The sequence below is a fragment of the Castor canadensis genome, chromosome 16, assembly GCF_047511655.1.
Source record: "Castor canadensis chromosome 16, mCasCan1.hap1v2, whole genome shotgun sequence".
In the NCBI taxonomy this organism is placed as follows: Eukaryota; Metazoa; Chordata; class Mammalia; order Rodentia; family Castoridae; genus Castor; species Castor canadensis.
Genome location: NC_133401.1, coordinates 9,612,290 through 9,632,156, shown reverse-complemented (window position 1 = coordinate 9,632,156; position 19,867 = coordinate 9,612,290). Strand labels below are relative to the sequence as shown.

The following is a 19,867-nucleotide window of genomic DNA, read 5'->3' as shown; positions in this document are numbered from 1 at the left end:
GCTTGTCTACAAAGGAATGTGGCTGGGCACCTCCCACCAGCATCACACAAGACAACTCCCACTGCCCGTCACCTGTTCCTTGAGATAGAGCCATATATAGGCAGCCTGAACCCAGGAGGTCTGGCTCTGGAGCAACTCTCAACTTTCCACCACTGCAAGACAGATTCCCCCAGACATATCATTCTGACAAATGCTCACCTCCCCTCTAAGACACCAAGTAAAGGGGAAGTGTGCCAGGGCTGGCACACTGCGGGCCACTGAGGCAGAGATATCCTGAGCTCTTACTCTTACCACACCCGTCCTCTAGGACTCTAGGCTATCACATTCCAAATTCCACAATCACCAGAAGACCCTGAGTTTTAATAACAGGGGTGTGAAGTGAGAGGGCAGGAAGGTCAATTGCTCAGCCCTGACATGGAAGAAATAACCTAAAACAGGGAAAGTCTGATTCGATTCTTGGTTCTGTTGTTTATAGGCTGAGTGGCCTGAAGCATGACAGTAACCTGTGTGCACCTAGTTCACTCATCTGTAAGGCTGGCTAAAAATGCCATGCTGAGCTGGAAGAAGTGGCACACGCTTGCCAGCCCAGCACCCTGAGCTATGCAGCAAGATGCTGTCTCAATAAATACATTTCAAACACCATGATGATGTGAAGCTAAGCTAAAGGACTACATGGGAGAGTGCTATATGCTTTAATGAACTGTTGTGAGTTCTACTTCAGCATCAAAAAATGTTTCTGTTGTTTCACTTCACTGGGAGCCCATGAGGGCGGGGATGCTTCTGGGTTTTTTGCTGCTGTATGCTCAGTGCCTGGAACAGAGACTGGTGGGCTTGATATACTCTTGTATCTAGAATACAATCCTATCCAGAATACAATCCAAGATCCTTGAGAGAGACTCACTCTGGCTCTGTCACCTCTAATCATGCCTCACGATGCTCTGCCCACTCCGCCTCAGCTGTGTTCTCATTTTCCTTTTCACCTCTCACACCCCAAGGACATCCTTCCTGGAGCACACTTTCTTCTCCCAGGTTGGCTCCTTCTCTTCCTCTCAGCTTGACCCAATCCACGTCAAATCCCCACAGCCCCCTTCCAAGACTCTAGTTTTTCTCTTCAAAAAAATGAGGAGGGGGAAGGAATGTGAGGAAAGTTAGGAACATGGCATCTTTGTGTTTTCATGGTGGCTCACTCCTGTAATCCTAGCTACTTGGGAGAATGAGATGGGAAGGATCATGGTTTGAGGCCAGATAGGGTAGTTTTCAAGACCCCCATCTCCAAAAATAACCAAAGCAAAATGAACTGGAGGTGTGGCTCAAGTGTTAGAGCGCCTGCTTTGCAAGTGCAAACTCCAGTACCACCATGAAAAAAAAACAACCAACAGAACCTCACATAACAAGTACTACTGTGTGGTCCACGGGGCTGGCAGGGAAGCCCATGAACTCTCAGCACTTTGATCCCCGCCCTGATGTACCTCGGTGTGCAAATCCACGGAGAGCTCACTGTTCTCATCCTAACAGCAACAGCACAGTAGAACGGTGTAACAGGCTGGCGGGATGTCTTCCTCGGTGGAAGGCCCTTTTGCTTGATGAGTTTCCACTCATGGAGAGGCAGTGAGCAATGCAAAGCATTGCAACCATTTCCCCCCCAGCTATTTCTAGGCACACAAATAACATCTAAGGACTCAAGGCCAGCTTGAGAAAACAATCTAGCCAGGAAATACTCAAACCAGTGCGAAGGCAACAGAGTCCAAAAAAGCTAAAAAGTTGGGGGTGATGCCTTCATGGAGTTTCCTGACTTTTCCCAGACAGACAGCTCCGAGCAGTTTGATGAGGACTGTGAGACCATCAATATAATCAGCAGGGGCCCAGGGGCTCGATCAGCATTTAGGGAAGAAGTCACATGAATTTCTCAGGGTAAGTGTCAATTTTTTTCCAAGAGTTGACAAATTTATTGTAGACTACTATATACTGTTTTCCTGAAATCTATCAATCCTGATTGGAAATGTTACACTTTTGAACTTTTCTGTTTCTTGGATCTTAGCATTGATCTCTTTCACAAACCCAGGGTTGCCGATGTCTTCCAGAAGTCAAAGTTAAGCAGCCACTCCTAAAGTAGTATTTGTTTGGTGGCCACTTGGTGCAGACGGAATTGGCAGCTCATTCTGAAGGCTGGCGTGGTCCACCAGGCTGTTGCGTGTGCAAACAGCTGTCTTTGTACGAAAGTGCTGGTTTAGGCCTTCTAAAACAAACAACAAAAAAACTTTCCACTATTTTTGTTCACAGAAACATAGAGCCAGATCCTAAAAATATGGACATGTAAGAGGAATTCTGAAGAGTCAACTCAATTATCTAAGGTAACAGGAAAAGGAGAGCCCAAAAGGTGGAAAACCACAGACCTGGGAAACCTCCTGACTACCGTTCATTCCACCACCTCTTATCACAGCTGTCACTAGGGAGCAAAAGAAAATGGATTTCTCCCTCCCAGTAAGAGGATTATGCAGCAGCAATTCAGCCAAGAGGAAAGAAACTAAAGAAGAGGCAGAGGTAGGCTGAGACCATGCGAGGTCACAGGTCATAAACGAGTAGCTTTTGGTTCTAAGTAAAATTCATTTTGTGTGGCTGGCAGGGTTTTTTGTTTTGCTTTTAAGTTCAATTACTTTTCTCATAAAACTCTGAGTTTCTAGCTTTCCAGGACCCATTCCCACCTGGCCACAATCATTTGGGGCTACCCAGGCCATTTCACTGGTTTCTGTCGCCTGCCCTTTGATAATCCATGACCATAGTCCCTCAACTCCAGAAGAGAACAAGGAGACAGGTACCAGTGGCTTGTGCCTATAATCCTAGCTACTTGGAAGGCTGAGATGGGAAGGATTGAGGTTCGAGGCCAGCCTGGGCAGAAAGGTCTCAAGACACCAATCTTCAAAACAACCAGAGAATAATGGATTGGAGGTGTGGCTCAAGAGGCAGAACACCTGCTTTGCAAGCGTGAAGCCCTGAGTCCAATCCCCAGTCCCACAAAAAAAGAAAAGAGAACCAGGAGCACTCACATCAATTCCCCTCTCCATGGCCCAAATGACAGGACCAACCACCTTCAAATGGTGGGGCTGGGGCAAATGGAGGAGAAATGTGTGGTTAGGAAAATGTTAGAAGGGGTCTATTGGAGCGACCCCCTTCAGCTGCCAGCACTTTCCAACTGGTGCTGAGAGTGAGCAGATATTTCCATAAAGATCAGAAAAGCCCTCAAGTTTCCATACACTGAAGACTAAGTATGGAGATTCTTGGCTGGGCTGCAATTGCCTCTCCTTCCTTCCCCCAACTCTTGCTAAAGCTACCAAGCAAGCCCTCGTGAACCTAGCAAGCCAGCATTTCAAGGGACATTTTGCAAAGTGGTCCCACAGAACAAAATCTCAGAGTTACAAGCATGATGGTGTCAGTCCTGGCACTATTGCCAGGCTGTCAAAAATGGTGCTAACCTCACCAACTTCCTGAGGCCAACCCTGGGCTCAGCTTCCTGGCAGTCACCACAAAAACGTGCTTCCAACTGTACCAAGGCAGCTCCTGAAGCAAGCAGCAGCTCAAGGAACTCAAGGGCAGCTATAGCTTTTGCCATCCCATCCCCCAACACTAGTCCTCACCAGCTCCTTCCCAGAGGCTACATATACACAGAGAGCCTAAGTAAAACCAGCCAGTCTTCAACTTCCAATCTAGTCTCTTACCCAACCATCCACTCCAGCCCCACATCCGGGGCCACTTGCAAACCCCAGTTTCCTTGCCCAAGTGATACCTCCCTCTTGGCTAGATCTGTCATTCCTTTCCAGCCACAGGTCCCAAGTCAGGGACTAAGAATAGGCTGGATCCCAAGGTGACTTCTCAGCCTGGGAGAGCCTGTGAAGGCACACACCAAGAGCCAAATACCCAGGATGCATCTGGAGGTCCTTTCCTAAGGAAGGTAACCCTGAATATCTGAGCTGGAAAAATTCTTTTGAAATCCAGGAAGGCAGTGTTGATGGGCCTAGTCAATAAACAGTAAGCCAAAAGGCCACATCCACAGCTACATGCTCCTTCCTCTTCAGAAGGTAACTGCTATCAGGACAATGCTGGGCTGATACTCTTTTTTCACTGTTATCTCCAAGCCTAAAAGTGTCTGGGTAAATGTCAGTTGAATTGGGGAAAAAAAATTTAACAGATCACCAGATGTGAACCACAGGAAATTTACATGGCTCTCCTGTTTAGTCCTCACACTTCCTTCTAAGGCTGTTAGGCTGTAAAGGGGGACTTTAATTGATCCTATCCACGTTAGCGTTTCAGAGGGCTGGTTCCGTAAGAACCTGGACTATGCAAAGCATGAAGGGAGACACCGCATTACAACCTCACATGAGTCATCGCCCGTGGTTTGCTTGGAATTCTACGGAACAGGCACCTCAAAAGATGTAACTGTCCCTAACCAGGCCTGCACGTTCTGATGCCTGCCTTCTGCCTTACAGTGAGCCAGCTTGCATATTTTGCATTAATGTCTTCACGCAGGGCTGCTTTGAGTTTATTTTTGTTGCTTTCATTTTAAGACTGTGTTTATGCCTCTCTGTTAAGACTTCCAGCCAGTGGAAAAATGACAACATGCAAAGCTTGTCCTTTTTTCAGAGTCAGTCCAGACTGTTTCTGGAGGCACATGGAAGATTAATAACTTAGAGATGCCAGCTCATTAGCCCTGGATAATTTTCCAAAACTTGTGTGTGTGTGGAAGAAGCTGTCAGTTTCCCTACTTCCTGAAGATGGACTGAGGGTTTACCTGCTGCCCAACTACTTACTATGCTGCCTTGGGCCACAAACTCCACTGTGACAGCTAGTTACCAAAAGCACTAAGTGGAGAATGGCTCCAAAGCTGCTCAGAAAAAAGCAGCACTGAGGAGCAAGAATGGTAAGAGGACTTATTAAACTCAGACAAATAGGAAAGTTGAACCCAGCTAAAAATATTTCCAAGCCCTCCCTTGTGATTTCTCTCCCACTTTTCACCTGACTTGCTTTTTCTAGAGACAGCTAAACACATGCAAACATTTTTAATCCCACCAACCCTCCTCCCCTCTAGGCCAGGGGCTTGGTGGGTGACAGCCTCAAACAATGACATCACCCCAAGTTTGTCTCCTTGGCAGGGTCACCAACATTGTTTGCACTGAGTTTCCTGCAAAGGCTCTTAAGACAGGAAACCAGCCCTTTGCCTTAGCCCTCGCCTGTTCTGAACCATCCCGTCAGGTCCAAACAAAGGCTTTTAGTGTTTTCCACCTAAAACACACACACACGCAAAACTTTCTTGCACTTTTAATGAGCACCTTAATTACAAGCTAAAGAATTAGATATATTTATGATGACCTCATGCTTGCTGATAATTAGTCATTTGAAAGACCTGGCACATCCCTAGGCTGGTCCTCCCCGCCCTGCCCCTCCTGCAGTGTTGAGGTTAATTAGGAAGCTTGATCTTCCCCAACCAAGTGGGTTGGCCCCAGAGACCCTCCCACAGGGCACCCTCCCCCTAGTCCAGCATGGAAACTGCATCAGAGGGTTGACTTGCCTGAGATAATGATGTAGGAGGGGTGACAGATTTCTGGGGAGCCCCACTCTAAGTGTTGACAAGTTTTAATTAACACTGGGGATAATTTAGTCCTGGCACAGTTGAGGGGAAGAAAACTGCTCATCTCAGAGGCAAGAAGTGTTTGGATTTGCAGGGTCCCATCCTACGGAGGGTGATCCCTCTGTGCTCTCACTGCAGACATGCTGCTTCTCGGTTCTTTGGAACTTCGTGCTCTCCAGGATGTAAATTCCATCACTGAAGGTACAGTGATTCAGGCTGTTACTTTCCATGCACTTTTTTGTGCTAGCAGAGTGTCAACAGCCTGCTTTGGAAAGCAAGTGCAAGCCGGGTGGCCTCCCTTAGGGTCCTGCCCACCGCCAACAAAGAGAGCTCCTGAAAACGGCTGCACCGGCACCTCCCTGCCCCCAGTTGCTTGTCACTCTGCCGTAACATTTTCCAAATTTGCTGCGGGCCTGCGCCCTGTTAGGGGAGAGGCTGGGAGGCGGACATTCTCCTCATTCTTTTGCCTTATTAGGTTGTGGATTTGATTGCTTTTGGGGGGGGATAGGGCTAAGATGAGGAATGGCATCAGGAAGTGACCCCGGGGAAGGGGCGGGGGCAGAGGAAAGAGGAAAGGAGGATGGAGCAGCAGGCATGTGAGAAGGCATCCTGGAGGGGGCATGGCTCCTCTAAGACCTCCAGAAAGTCCCACGTTCAGGGTTAACAGCTGGGCACGGGCTCCTGTGCACCTCTTGGTCTGTTTGCCAGGCTTTCTGGGCAGTTATTTTCGGGTTATCAGTGGGAAGCCCTTCCTGTTTCTCCATCACTTAGCAGTTAAAGAGAAGGCGGCTGACTCCAGGCTGTGGGTTGTTTCTAACTTGAGTTGGTAGGATTTTCTTTTCTTTTTTTTTTTTTTTGCTTTGGAGGGAAGAGAGGAGATCTGGGTAAAGAGCCCCTTAGCTGACAGCAAACTTAATAACAAGCTGAATTACTCATGAAAGTCTTGCTGGTACTGCTCATCCAGATACAAAACTGTTCAGGGCTCGAAACTGAACAAGAAGGCACCTCCCAGATAATGAGGCCCAGATGGATGCAGAGGCCAGGAGGGCTAAGCTGTGTCACTTGCAGGAGTGCATGTTGCCACTTGATGGAGGAGTCTTCTTTGAAGTTGCTGGCTGGCTTAGGCTCCAGAACTCCCCTGGGGAGGACTGCGGGGTGGGGGTAAATGTTTGGGTTTTCCACTGTGCTGCACATCTCAGCAGCCCCCACCTGGATGCAGGATGGGAACTACTGAAATAATTACCGTGCACATACAATGTGCCAGGCACTGTGCCAAGCGCTTCACACACTCTTGATTCTGTCTAATCCTCAGAATCAGCCTGTGTGGCAGAGGGATGCCCCTCTTTCAAGGCCACTGAGGCTTAACCCCTGTTACTTGCCCAGGGGCAGGTCACAGGGAGGAGGAGGTGGGGTGGAGTCCAGATCTGACTCCTCCAAAGGCCAGCCTTGCCTCAGCCCTTCCTACCCCACACCTTTCCACTCCTGATATGCTGCCAGAACCACACACACAAACAGACATGGGGTGCCACAAGTGCCCTCCCACAGGCATTCACTTAGCACTCTCAATGCTGCTTCCCGAGTGCAGCTGCCAGGCCAGGAGACAGCCTGAATCCCAGTGTCACCTGAGCCATCTCCTGGGTCTGATGAGTCGGCTGGGTGCTATCAGCTAACCCACCAGCAGGGCAGGCATCTCCTCCAGAGCCTGAATGCATGCAGGAAACTTTTTTCTTTTGAGATAGGATCTTGCTATGCAGACCAGGCTGGCCTGGAACTCAAGATCCTCCTGCTTCTGCCTCCTCAGTGCTGGAACTGCAGGTGGAAACCGCGGCTTGTTTAAGAAACTCTGGCCCTGAGTATTCTGCTACTTCTCCTCCAGAAACCTCTCCCAAAAAATTGGGGTGAAGCTATACGTTCCTCAACGACAGGTAACGAGCCCCAGTTTCTCTTCTCCAAGAATATCCACCTCCCTAACTTCTCTGCTTGGAAGCCTTCACAAGGTGGAGCCAGAAACAGAAACTGACTGGGTAATATCCTCTGCCCTTCTCCCTAGTGGCACCTAGGCTATAGGGACTGGCTCAATCCAGACACACTTGCCACCACTCCCTCCAAATCCTTCCACAGCAAACCTACTGATCTCAGGCAATCTAAAAGATGGAGACCAAGTTCTACTGGATGATTTGAGCCCCGCCTCACTTGCCTGGTTTTCAGGCATTACACAGGCAAAGAAAGGCATGGGCTAGCCACACCTACCTCATCACCTGCTGGAACCATACCATGTCCAAGGAAGTCAATTTCAGGAAAGCACATCAAGGGCACTGCAGCATTTGACCATACATTTGGCCATAAGCAGCTCAATCTTTTCTTTTTTGAACACAGTGAAGGATTTCCCGGGATGGGAGTTTGAAGGTCCCCAAGCTAGCTCTGGAGCATTTATTTTTAACTAGAAAGCACCGGGAAGCTTGGCACAGCAGGCAAGAAGCCCTTACAGCAGAGCATTGCCTGGCCACCCTCATCTCAGGACAGCACAGCACTGGCAGCACGCACCTGAGCAGCCTCCCGGGAACCTACTCCACTGAGCTCTGTGATGGCAGCACAGGAAGTGGTGCCCAGGTCGAGGGGGCATGGACACTGAGAGGCAGCATGCAGCACCCACACCATAGGGGCATGGAAGCTTTGGATATGAGGAAGGTGTCTCTCTCTGTGCTGACTCTGAAGGGACAATCAGCAAGCAGAAGGCCGCCGGAGCAGACAGCCACCTGCCCGATCCATGACTAGACTCAGACCCAAATCTGTGACCTCCCTGTGCAGAGGCTCCTCAGCACAGCACTTCACCCCTCAAAGCTGAAGCTCCCTAAAGACAATGCTCACCAGGGGAAGTGGGTCCTGAAAGAGCAGGAACCCTTTAAGATTTTGTCCCTAGCAAGCTACCCGCAGCTGGGGCAGAGGCCCACGCCTCCTGCACACTCACCTCCTTTATGAATGTTTCCATGACTGACCCACCTGCCCTGATCCACCCTGTCCTCTCCCAGGACACAGCCAGAAGGCTGCGGGCTGGTCAGTGTGCTGCTGGTGTCCTTCTGAGGTCTCATGTGGCTGTGCTTTCCCCACTACACCTTGGGCTCCTGGAGAGCATGAGCCGGGGCTCCGGTTTCTCTCATACCCCAGAGGCTCTGCACGAAGCTCTGCGTTGCAGAGGGGCCCAGTGAGGGCTGATGTCTGGCCCTGGCGGTCATGTTTCTACCTGAGCGCTGGACTCCTGGGCCCAGAAGCCCTAACTCATGTTACACGAGAAGCTTGTAGGCTATAAAATGTAGACCCACTCTGGTGAGCAGCCTCTTGTTCTGCTACCCAAGTTGAGACTTTCAAAAGCCCTTCCCTGACTTTACAGTGTGATAGAAAGATAGAGGCAGCTTCCCTAAGAAAGCCTTTTCTACCTGCAGCAGTGACTTGGAGCAGGTTCAGCTTAGCATAAATGCATAATAAGCCACCCACTATGGAAACCTACGACTGCATCCCAACCGCGGTGGGACTCAATATAATTTCACACATTTTCCATTCGCCACAGCCTTTGTGCCCACTCAGAATCAATTTTATAAAGGAGAAGTTTTATTTTTGGATTTAAGGGGATAAGGATAAGCACTTGAAAGATTTAACAAGCTCACTCAAATATGCTGCCAGGAAAACAGAGACCTCACCATCTTCTTTCCAGCTGAAGCAGCCGGGCTCCCTGTGTCATCACAGACATAGGGAAGTCATCTGCCATCCTGAGGGTAGGGCAGAAGGTCCTGCCCATGTAGGATCTGATAACTTCTCTGCGAGATGCTGGTGCCATGTGTGCAGGAGTGCTTACTGATAGCCCCAACCTCTGTCTCTATCCCTCCCTCCCTGAGGAAAAGCCATATAACTAGTTTGACAAGTTGAGCTTCCAAGTGGGAAGCCATGGGCTTCCAGTGGGGTGCGGAAAGCTGAATGCCTCAGACCACTGAATCAGTCACATGTCTGTACCTTCTCTGAAGGGCCACCACCCTAGCTCCACCTGACCAAAGGAAACAAGGAGGAAATACTGAGTAGATGCAAGAGGAATTTACAGAGTACTTAGGAGCCAGATTAAAAACTCAGGCTTCCTCTTTAAAGAGGGAGATCCAACACTTGAAAAAAAAAAAAACAAACCAAAAAACAAGTGGCATCTCACCAGGTACAAGTGACCTCTAGAAGGGACTGGAGGCTGTTCATGTGGTAAAAGTTAAGCCCTCTCAGTTGCACCTCAAAGCTCTCCAAGAACAGTACCTAAGTAAAACTCTAGATTCAAATGTTCCTAAGACTTTAGTCAAACACAAGGGCCTGCTGCAACAGCGACCCTGGAGATAACCAAAGTTTTTGTTTGGTGTCATGCTCTGCAGTCCGGGTTCCCAATTCAGAAGTCAGCTCCAGTCAGTGGGGTCCAGGGGCCCAGGAGAAAAGACGGTCTAGCCTTTTCTGGAGGCGAAGCCTGAGCTTCCTCACCCACCAGACTTGTCCTAGGCCTCGGCAGTACCTTGACCACAAAGTTCTAAGATCTGCCTGTGCCCACCTTTCCCTGGGCCCTGCTGACCACTTGGCCTTCCCCCTGTTCCTCAGGGCCTCCACATACGTGTGCACGCACACACACACACACTTGCACACACAGGTTCCCTCTGCTGAGGACAGCTGAAATGCCATCTTTCAGAGGCCCCCCTCTCCCAAAGCTATTCCTGATCACCAGACTACAGAGTACTGTAGAAATGGAAGCATAAATCCGTAAGCCCTAGGCTCAAAACCTGGCACTGGCAGTGTCAGCTGGGCCAGTGGCTTAAATGTCTATGGATCCATTTCTTCTTTTTTTTGTTAAATTTATTACACTGTTTAAGATAATCAGAATTTTATCAAGACTGGGTCTCACTTCATAGTCCAGACTAGCCTGGAACTCTTCACCCTTTTGTCTCAGCCTCCCCAGTGCTGGGATTACAGGCATGCGCCACCATGCCCAACCCATGGGTCCATTTCTGCATGTGTTCTACAAGTCTAACAACACTTATCCCAAAAGATTACAGGAGTCAGTCCACATGAAGCACCCAGAATAGTCTCACATAGTATAAAATGCTAGCTGTTATTACTATTCTTATATCTTTTTTTTTTTTTGCAGTACTAGGGTTTGAACTCAGGGCCTACATCTTGAGCCACTCCATCAGTCCTTTTTCTATGATGAGTTCTTTCAAGATAGGGTCTCGTGAACTACTTGCCAGGGCTGGCTTTGAATCTCGATGTTCCTGATCTCTGCTTCCTAAGTAGCTAGGATTACAGGTGTGAGCCACCAGTGCCTGGCAGCTGTTATTATTTAATTTATAGCATATAATCCTATGAGGAGATGAAGGACACAGAAAATGAGATGGAAGGTGGTCTACATTTGATCATCTGATTTCCTTGGTGGCTACTGGCCAAATCCAAAGCAGGGAACATACAAGACCCTCACACGGACATAACTGAACCCACAAAGCCTGAGCTGCTACTCACAAGTCTCATGTTTAAACTATGCTTGGAATGTTTGATAGGAACATGTATTTATTTTTAGGCAAGAAAGCCGTCTCCTACACTAACCCTGCGGCCCTGGACCAGGCCGTATTTGGCAAAGATTGCTTTGGACTTGTTTATTATTAAAGAGGCCCAGAACTTTCTCAAGTCTAAGGTGGCTGATCAGAGAAGTCAATGCCCTGTAAGTCTTCTATTTTTATGATCCACACTTGTTCCCTGTGGATCTTGTGTTTCTGTGTGGCAGTAGGGAGTGTGCTCTTTTGCCTTCCTCAGCTTTGGGCCATGGTCCATTAACCATTAAGGATGAGCTTAAGCTGGTCCGCTGCTCTCAATGGGCTGAATTCTCTTCCATGGTTTGTCCCTCATCACTGAACTATGAAAGTTACAAAGGCAAAGGAGAGATTCAAGACCAAAAAAATGACCAAGAACACCCTCCCCTAGCTGGTCTAGGTATTTCCTCTCAGCCCAGCAGGGGACATAGTGCTGGGGGATCAGAGCTGACAGGCCTGAAAAAGACATCTTGATACAGGCCTTTCTGTTTCACAGAAAGTCAAAGCCTACCTCAGTTTTGGCAAGCCAAAAAAAAAAAAAAAAAAAAAAAGTAACTGCCTCACAACCCTGGTGATGTTTACTGTCTGGACTCTTTCCAGGACTTGAAAATCTGAATCATGACTGGTTAGCAGACAGCCTGTAAGAAGGGTCGATTCATCAGACTGCCCTTGAGCCAGCCTGGCAAGTTGCTGCTTCCAGACATTTTGAATTTTGAAACTAAGTTTACTTCACAGGCCAGAACTGGAAGATCACAGAAGTCGTAAGAGAAAAAAAAAAACAAAAACGAAACAACAAAGAAAAGCTGCCCCTTCAAATACAAGCCAGGCCCAGTAACAGCCCAGGCAGCACTTTGTGAAAGCATTTAATAGTTTCTTCACACATTCAGATTAATGGAAGTCACTCATCTTTCTAGAGCAAGGGGTGGGGGGAGTGGCGAGAAAAAAGGGTTATTTACTGACAGAGAAGATGTGAATTTTTTTTTTTAAATATCATTTGCTCTTGGGATTTGCTGCAAACTTTTTTTTTCTTATTTTTTTGGTGGTACTGGGGTTTGAACCCAGGGCTTCATGCTTTGCTAGGCAGGTGCTTTACCACTTGAGCTACTCTGCCAGCCCTTTTCTATGTTATATTTTTGAGACAGGGTATTAAGAACTATCTGTTCAGGTTCGTTTTGGGCCACAAGCCTCCTGATCTCTGCCTCATTAGTAGTTAGGATTACAGTTCTTTTTAATTTGTGAATGTTTGTGTAAGTAGCCACAGGATGCATATACATTTTGCCCTACTATGAAGAAATTATGCAGTGGGCTGGTACAGTACTCGCCTAGCACGTATGAGGCCCTGTGTTCAATCCCCAGCATTGGGGGGCAAAAAAAAGTCACATAGCTGAAATTCCAACTCTAAATGCCTAGAGAAAAAGACTGGGGACCGGTCACAAAGCCACCAGCTGCTTCAAATGCAATCCCTCACCGATAAAGCAGACTGGCCCAATTCCTTGCCAAGGGACATAGGTCCTTCACTTCCTTTCCCAGCATGGTCACTGTCAATGTGGATATTTTCCTCTGAGACCACTTGGCAGCCTCTTTTTTCTGCCCATGGCCCAACATTCCACCACTGTCTCTGTCCCTGGGTACAGTGGCACTCCCCAAAACAGTTAAGTGGGTGGGAAACTAGGATTCATGGTGATAGCAACTTTTACTCACACCCAGATTTAGACAGATCAGAGAGCACTAACTGCACATACAAAGGCTTCAGCACTGCCTGTGTCCTTGGCAGTGGAAGGTGTCATTTCAACAAGCAGGCTGTAGACCCACAATTCCCCTTACTGTGTGTGACACACCAGCAAGCAACACCCAGCATGGCTGAATGCTGAATCACCTGTGAGCTTCCTTCCATGATGCTTCTCTTAACCTCAAATTGGCCTCCTCCACCATCGAAACCTCTACCATCAAAAGAAGAGAGACAGACAGACAGACAATGACTATTCTACTCTTAGATGTGCCCTCGCTCTGGGGGGCTGCTAATTAAGACATTCTTCAATCTGGATCAGTCATTGCTACGCAGGAGGTGAGATATGAAAGCTCTTTATCTTGGGCTTTCTGGAGATTAAGAACCCAAACGTGTTACCCTTCAGACTCAAGAGAAGTAAGGCCTGATGGTTGCCTTTGGTCCACCTAGACTGTGGCTGCCACCCACTGTCAGAAGCCATCAGGAAGGGGAGAAAGATGAAAAAAAAAATACCCACTACAAAGCCAGTAACAGACATCACTCAGCCCCACACCTATGGGGGGAAAACTTTTAAGCAGCATAAGACAAACCACAATGTCGCCTTTATTTGTGCCTGCAGCTGAAGACACAAATGCTATTGTGCCACTGTTTCCAGCATCCCATTCACTCATTGCAACACCGACACAAGGCTACTTCCCGAGATGACTGCATGTGCTCCCCAGAGAGTATGCCCTTGCAACTACTTGGGCCCCATCTCCCCAGTCCCACTAGAGGACAAAGAATCAGTTCTGTTCTGATATTTGGAAAAGAAACATTTAAATAAGCCTCTCTTAACTCGGCAGGAGGGCTCCACTTTCCTGCCAGACTGTAGGGTTCAAATACCCAGATGGGGTGCCGAAGTCTTTACTCAAGTATGTAAGTGTGAGAGAGCTGGAGCCTTAAAGAAGCTGTGTAAGGAGCAAGTGATAAACCCACTGTTCTTACATTTACACTGGCCTGGCTTCCTAACAAAACACAAGCTGGGTGTTGTGGCTCCAGGTCAGCCTGGGTTACATTAGAGATCCTTATCTCAAAAAAAAAAAAAGAAAAACCCTAAAGTTTGGAAACAGATGAATCAAGTATCATTTGAACAAGACGTTCAAGTGCGGTGGGTGGAATGGTGCACAGAGCAAGAGTGTGTCCTGTCCACCTCCAGAACAGTTCCCAGGATGAAATGAGATCAAGTTTTTACCAAATGTGGCTGGACACATGAGAGATTTTTAAGGATCAAGCACACCCTGCATTAAAACTTGAACCACACTGAGGTTATTCCCTTTGATTCACCTGTAAAACTGATGACTTCAAAGAAACAGCTTCTGCTTGGTAGGTGGGTCTTTAGTACCTCACCAACACATGCCAATCTCTTAACAAAGGGAGCAGGCCTCAAAAAAGAGCCTTTTGCAGGAACAGGACCTCACTAGCACCTAACAATGCCATTTTACTCTCCATGCATTTATTTTGCAGTTCCCTTCTATTTATGTCTAGGGAACTGGGCTTCTGTGTACATTATTAATTGCTCTTTTAAAATTTAAGGTAAACCCACATGCCTATAATCCTAGCATTTAGGAAGCTGGAAGCAGAAAGATGGAGAGTTCAAGGCCAGTGCCCTCTCCCCAAAGTTAGCAAGACCCTATCTCAAAAACAAAAACTTCAAAACAAACTAGAAAAAAAGGGGAGGAGGAGCTGGAAGTCTAGCTTGAATGGTAGAGCACCTGCCTAGCAAACAAACAAAAACATAAGGTAAAAATTCAAAATGGGGCTGAAGTGTGGCTCATGTGGCAGAGCACAGGGAAACCTGGAATTCAAACCCTAGTACTCGTCAAAAAAAAAAAAAAAAAAAAAAGTCAAATTGACTTAAAGATAACTATTAAATATATTAAAGTATCAACAAAATTAGAGATAAGGGCAAAATAGTTTCTGCCGGGTAGTGAGAGGGTAAGAGAGGGAGTGGGGGAGGGTGGGGGGAATGACCCAAACATTGTATGCACATATGAATAAAATAAAAAATTTAAAAATATATACATATCTATGTATATATTAAAGTAAAAGCAAGTATGGAGAAATTGCACTGAAGTTTAGGAAGTACAGAGACAAGCCCAGGGAGAACAATCTAGCCAGGGAACCAATGTCCTGCCTAAAGACACAGGATTGGGGTGGGAGGTGGGAGTCAATGCTAGGAACACAGGAGCCAAGTTGGACAACAGGTAGCAAACAGGGAGCCATAAGTGTATTCAACCCACTGACTTTTAGATTAATCTTCAAGAAATCACATCTAAGAACAAGGACACTGGCCTCTTCCACAGCAACGGCTGCTTTAAATGGAGGGCAACCGAGTTCCACTAACCAGCCTTTAAAGCCGTTCTGTGTGTTGACATTCCTAGCTAACACCCCTGTTGTTTACAGGGTGGGTGGTGGGGGTATAAAAAAACACAACCAAAAAAGGCACAACACCAAGAAAAATGTCTCAGGGCTTTTTATAACCCCAGAGGACCGCTACTTGGATAAAACTTCCCAAGCTGGTATAAAGACATTCTTGCAGATTAAACACCCGCAAATATTCCACTTTCTGGAAGAGACCCTCCCCCTCCAGCCAGCAGGCTATCTCCCCTCCCTCCTCCACAGACTCATTCTTCAAATGAAAGCTGGAATTTAAAATGGCTCTACTTCTCTTTGATTCATTGAGCCTTACTTACACTCCCTGCTACCTGGCTAAAATGTAACTCATAAAGCCTCTTGAAGGAAAGTGATACTTGTGCCACTTTCAGACACTTTATAACAAATTCTGGCGCCTATACTACCAACACTGTAAAACTGTTTCCCTGTAACTCTTCTTTGATGTTTCAAAGTTTAAACCTGTTAAGCAGACGAATCTGGAGCTCTCAAACTACAGGTGAAATAAAGACTTCTTTTGTATCTGCTGGGGCAGAGACTTCCGTCTCCCCTTTAATAGGTCAGTGTTTGAGTTACAGCCATTGAGTTACCAACTCCCTATCACTTGCCTCTTATTTCCATGAAAAAAGAAAAGGAGAGGGAAAATCTTAAGCAAGGTAATATGAGTGTTTTGTTACTCTGTAAACACATAAATAAAGGGACAGGAAGGAAACTGAGGGACAGACCAAGAACTGAATGTGACTGTGGAGAACATGGACCTCACTGAGTAGAGGAGCTGAGGATAGAGGAGGGTGACACTGACTGACCCAGGATATGCTACATGCCAAAAGAGATCAACATGTGGATATTTTGGCTGTTGAGAAAACCTGAATGTGCAAATGGTACTGAAGCAAACAGCTGTTCACTGATGTGTTCCCCACCCGCCCTTCCTTTCTCCCCTCCAAAGGACACAGCAGCGCCAAGGGAAGGGTTTCGTAAAGAGCAATCCTGAGACCTGGTCACGGCCAGGCAGTTCCAGGCACACTATAAATCAGTACAGCAAAGGCCTAAAGTGTTTGCCTCAACAGTCTCAAATTCCTTGGGCCTTCCCAAATCAATTCTGTTTTGGCTCCATTCTCCTTGCTGTCATCTGCTAGACAGCACTGCCAAATAACTTGTACTACACACTCAGTTAATGGCAAAAGGGTGCTGTCTGGCCAAAGTCTGGGTGACTGCAGTGTTGGCTGAAATGGCAGAACCCCCACCCCACCACAGAGGCTTCACTGCAATCCGACTGGCCCAGCTCCCTTGCCATCTGACTGCCAGCCTGCGAAGATGACCTTGTTGACTGCATCTCACCTGGATGTGAAGACCCACCCCATTTCCTGGGTGTATGTGTGGGGGTTCTGAGACAGGGTCTCCCCAGGCAGCCCAAGTTGCCCTGGGACTTGAGATCCTCCTGCCTCAGCCTCCAGAGTACTGTGATGACAGCCCTGCACCACCACACCCAGCTCTCCTGCAGTTTCCCACCATCACTTTCACTCAACTTTCCCCACAAGGCAGCCCACTTGAGGCCAAGTAATTGGCTGACATTAAATGAAAGCATTTAGCCTGAGACCAACTGGAGGGTGAGTCAGCTCCCTCCAGTCAAGGTAGCCTCCCACTTGGTCTCCAAAGCCGGAACCAGTCAGAGTGTCTCTAAAAGCAAAGGCAATCCCAGGCCCACGCCCTGCACCACCTTGCATTAGGTGAGGTGGCAGGCGCCACTCCAATGCCACAACCAGATCTCAACTCAGCCAGGTGACTGTGCTCCCAAGCCATCCTCCCATATCTTTTTTTTTTTTTAGACAGGTCTCACTATGTACCCAGGCTTGTCTCTAATAAAAGATCCTCCTGTCTCAGCCTCCTGAGTGCTGGGATTATACCTGTGTATCACCATGCCTGGCCTACTACTTCTTCAGTCATTAGAAAAGTCATGTTCTAAATGCACATTTTCTGGGAACAGGAGGAAGGAAACAGAATGCTAGCAGCTGAGTGGTTCCTTGCTCCCCTCTCCCAGGAGGGCATGGCATGCCAACTGTACTTGTCCCCCTCATATATTTACAGTCTTATTTCTTGAGAACACTATGTTTGGTTACCTTTTTTTTTTTTTAAGTAAGTATGTTATTCAATTTTGAAAACTGTTAAGGATCTGTTAGTCTTAGCCAAATCCTAAGAGGCAAGCAATTAAGAGTAATGGAGCAAAATAACAGATGGCTACTTTGGGGCCTCCATCATCAGCCTAAAACAAAAAGAAAAAGAAAAGAGAATGAAAAAAACATCTACTTGGAGAAAAACACCACCAGAACTTTCAAATAATTAACTCGTACTTGGTAAGTCCAAGCCAAAGGTCAGGGTCTAAACTCTGGGGCCCTGCAAACACTGTTCCAATGAACACAAAGCTTAGCAAGCTAGGTGTTTCCTTCTGCTACCATGAGACATTTTGGGCTAAGTGTCAAGAGATATCACCCTTCCACAAGAGCAGGGGTGACAAGGCTACCCAGGCCCGTTTTAGAAATCAGGAGAGGGAACTGCAGACTATAAAGAGGCAGGAGGATCATCAGGGCTAGTATGGGCAACATAGCGAGACCCCCCTACACACACCTTACAAAAAAAAAAAACCTTGCTCAAAAACCAAGCAGTTCTCGCCATCTACCAAAGAGAACACTCAAGGCCTTCCTTCCCATGTGAACAATGTTGCGTAACCCACCTATTAGACAATGCGTGGGGTAGTGGGGCCCCTAGAAGTTAGAACAAAGGGCATTCAGGTAGAAGGGTGACACACACACCCTGACTTGGGCCAACCCCTGCTTCAGCTCTCTGGTGAGTATGTACAGAACGACTGTGACTCTTCCTGTGCTGGGTAGATTGGCCTTGGAGAGGCAAGAAGGGCAGTCTGTTGTTCACTAAAGTGACACTGCAACAGAAAAGGCCTGGGCAGCCCGGGTGTGATAGGGGTTTCTCTTGGGACAGCAGAGAAAAGGAGAAACTGCTGTCTCCCTTTCCAAAACCCCTTTCCCCATATCACAAAGGATCCCTGCCCCACAGCAGGAAGGGGCACAGAGGTGAAGCAGTCCTTTTTCCCTATAGACAGCCAAATGTAAATATTTGCTGGAGTAAGTATGAAGCAGGGTGCACTAGAATCTGGCCCTTACTGAGAATCCAAAGCAGCTGCTGTTAGAGGACGCCATGAACCACCCTTTCCCTTAGCCTTGCCTGGCCCTGCAGGAAGGGAGCTGGGAAGTAGGAGGGAGAATGACACACACAGCAAGGCCTTTGGGTTCCGGTGAGTCCTGGTTCCCGCCCAGGGCCTCAATGAGCCCAGCCTCACCCTGTGGGCAAGGGAGACTATAACCATGAAGAGCACACACCCTAACTCTCAGAGGGGCGGGGCCAGGAACAGCGAAAGGAGGTACTCGTGGGTAGTGGTAGGAGACAGGAAAGGAGAGGAAGGAAGGTACCCTATTTCCACTATCCAGGGCTCATTTTCGCAAGCACCTAAAGATGGAGAAGGCAGATCCCAGACAGTCTCAGAACCAACGCTGTGGCCCTGTTCCCCTCCCAGTATCTTGGCAACTCTCAATTTTTTCCAACCTGGCACTGCCTTGGGCAATAAATTATTGTTGGGACTCCAGACTAGATCTCCCCCTCCCCCAAATGTGTGCTCCAGTTATCTCAACACGCCCACCCCGAGATAGGTGAGGCAACTGGAAAGGCACCCCACCACACCACTGCCACTCTCTAGCCCATCATAACTGATGAGGACATTCACGCTGACATGGGTAATTTAGCCAAGGTTATACTGGTCCCACCTCAGGCTGCCCGGCGCAGTGTCTCCTCCCACCCCTCTGCTTGTGCCCAGCCCCCAGCACCAACTCAGCCCCTTGAGTGCACGCCCTTCAGAAATCTGAAGGAGAACCCTCTCCCAAATTCCCAACTCCACCACCCCCACCCTTTTGCAAAATCACCAAAGCGGCCTTCCTCATGGCACAGATGACAGACCTGTCGACACTGAGAGATGCAGGCCACAAAGGCGATCAGTAACAAACCTGGAAAGAAAATCTCAATCTCCAGAACATACTACATGCTTCTAGCTTCTGTACCTCCCGCCCACTTCACACACCTGAACCACCCTTCTCCCTGCACCCCACTTAACACCCTCTTTTCTTGGCTCTTCCTGCAAACACTCAAACCCTCTTCTAGCACCCCACATCTGGATTACTGCCCCCAACACCTTCCCTGGCCTGCTCTACTTCTGATCTCCCTTTCCATAGTGTGGGTCCCCCCACAAGTTGCCTCCACTCCACAAAGTGCCACCAGAAAACACACTCTGTCCTAGGACCTTTTCATCTGCCCCCCCTCCCACCAAAAGACACAATCCTCCCCCCTCCGGGCACTCTCACATTCCCAGCACCCACCATTCCAGCTCATGCTCCCTACCACCTTCTCACCCTTTCCAGGCCACAGGCTCCACCA

General features: G+C 47.9%; 1 protein-coding gene across 5 annotated transcripts in view; it reads right to left on the bottom strand.

The window, feature by feature from the left end:
- The window catches only part of Actn4 (actinin alpha 4), a 67,168-nt gene that overhangs the window by 46,285 nt on the left and 1,016 nt on the right, over positions 1 to 19,867 (bottom strand). The window lies entirely within an intron of this gene.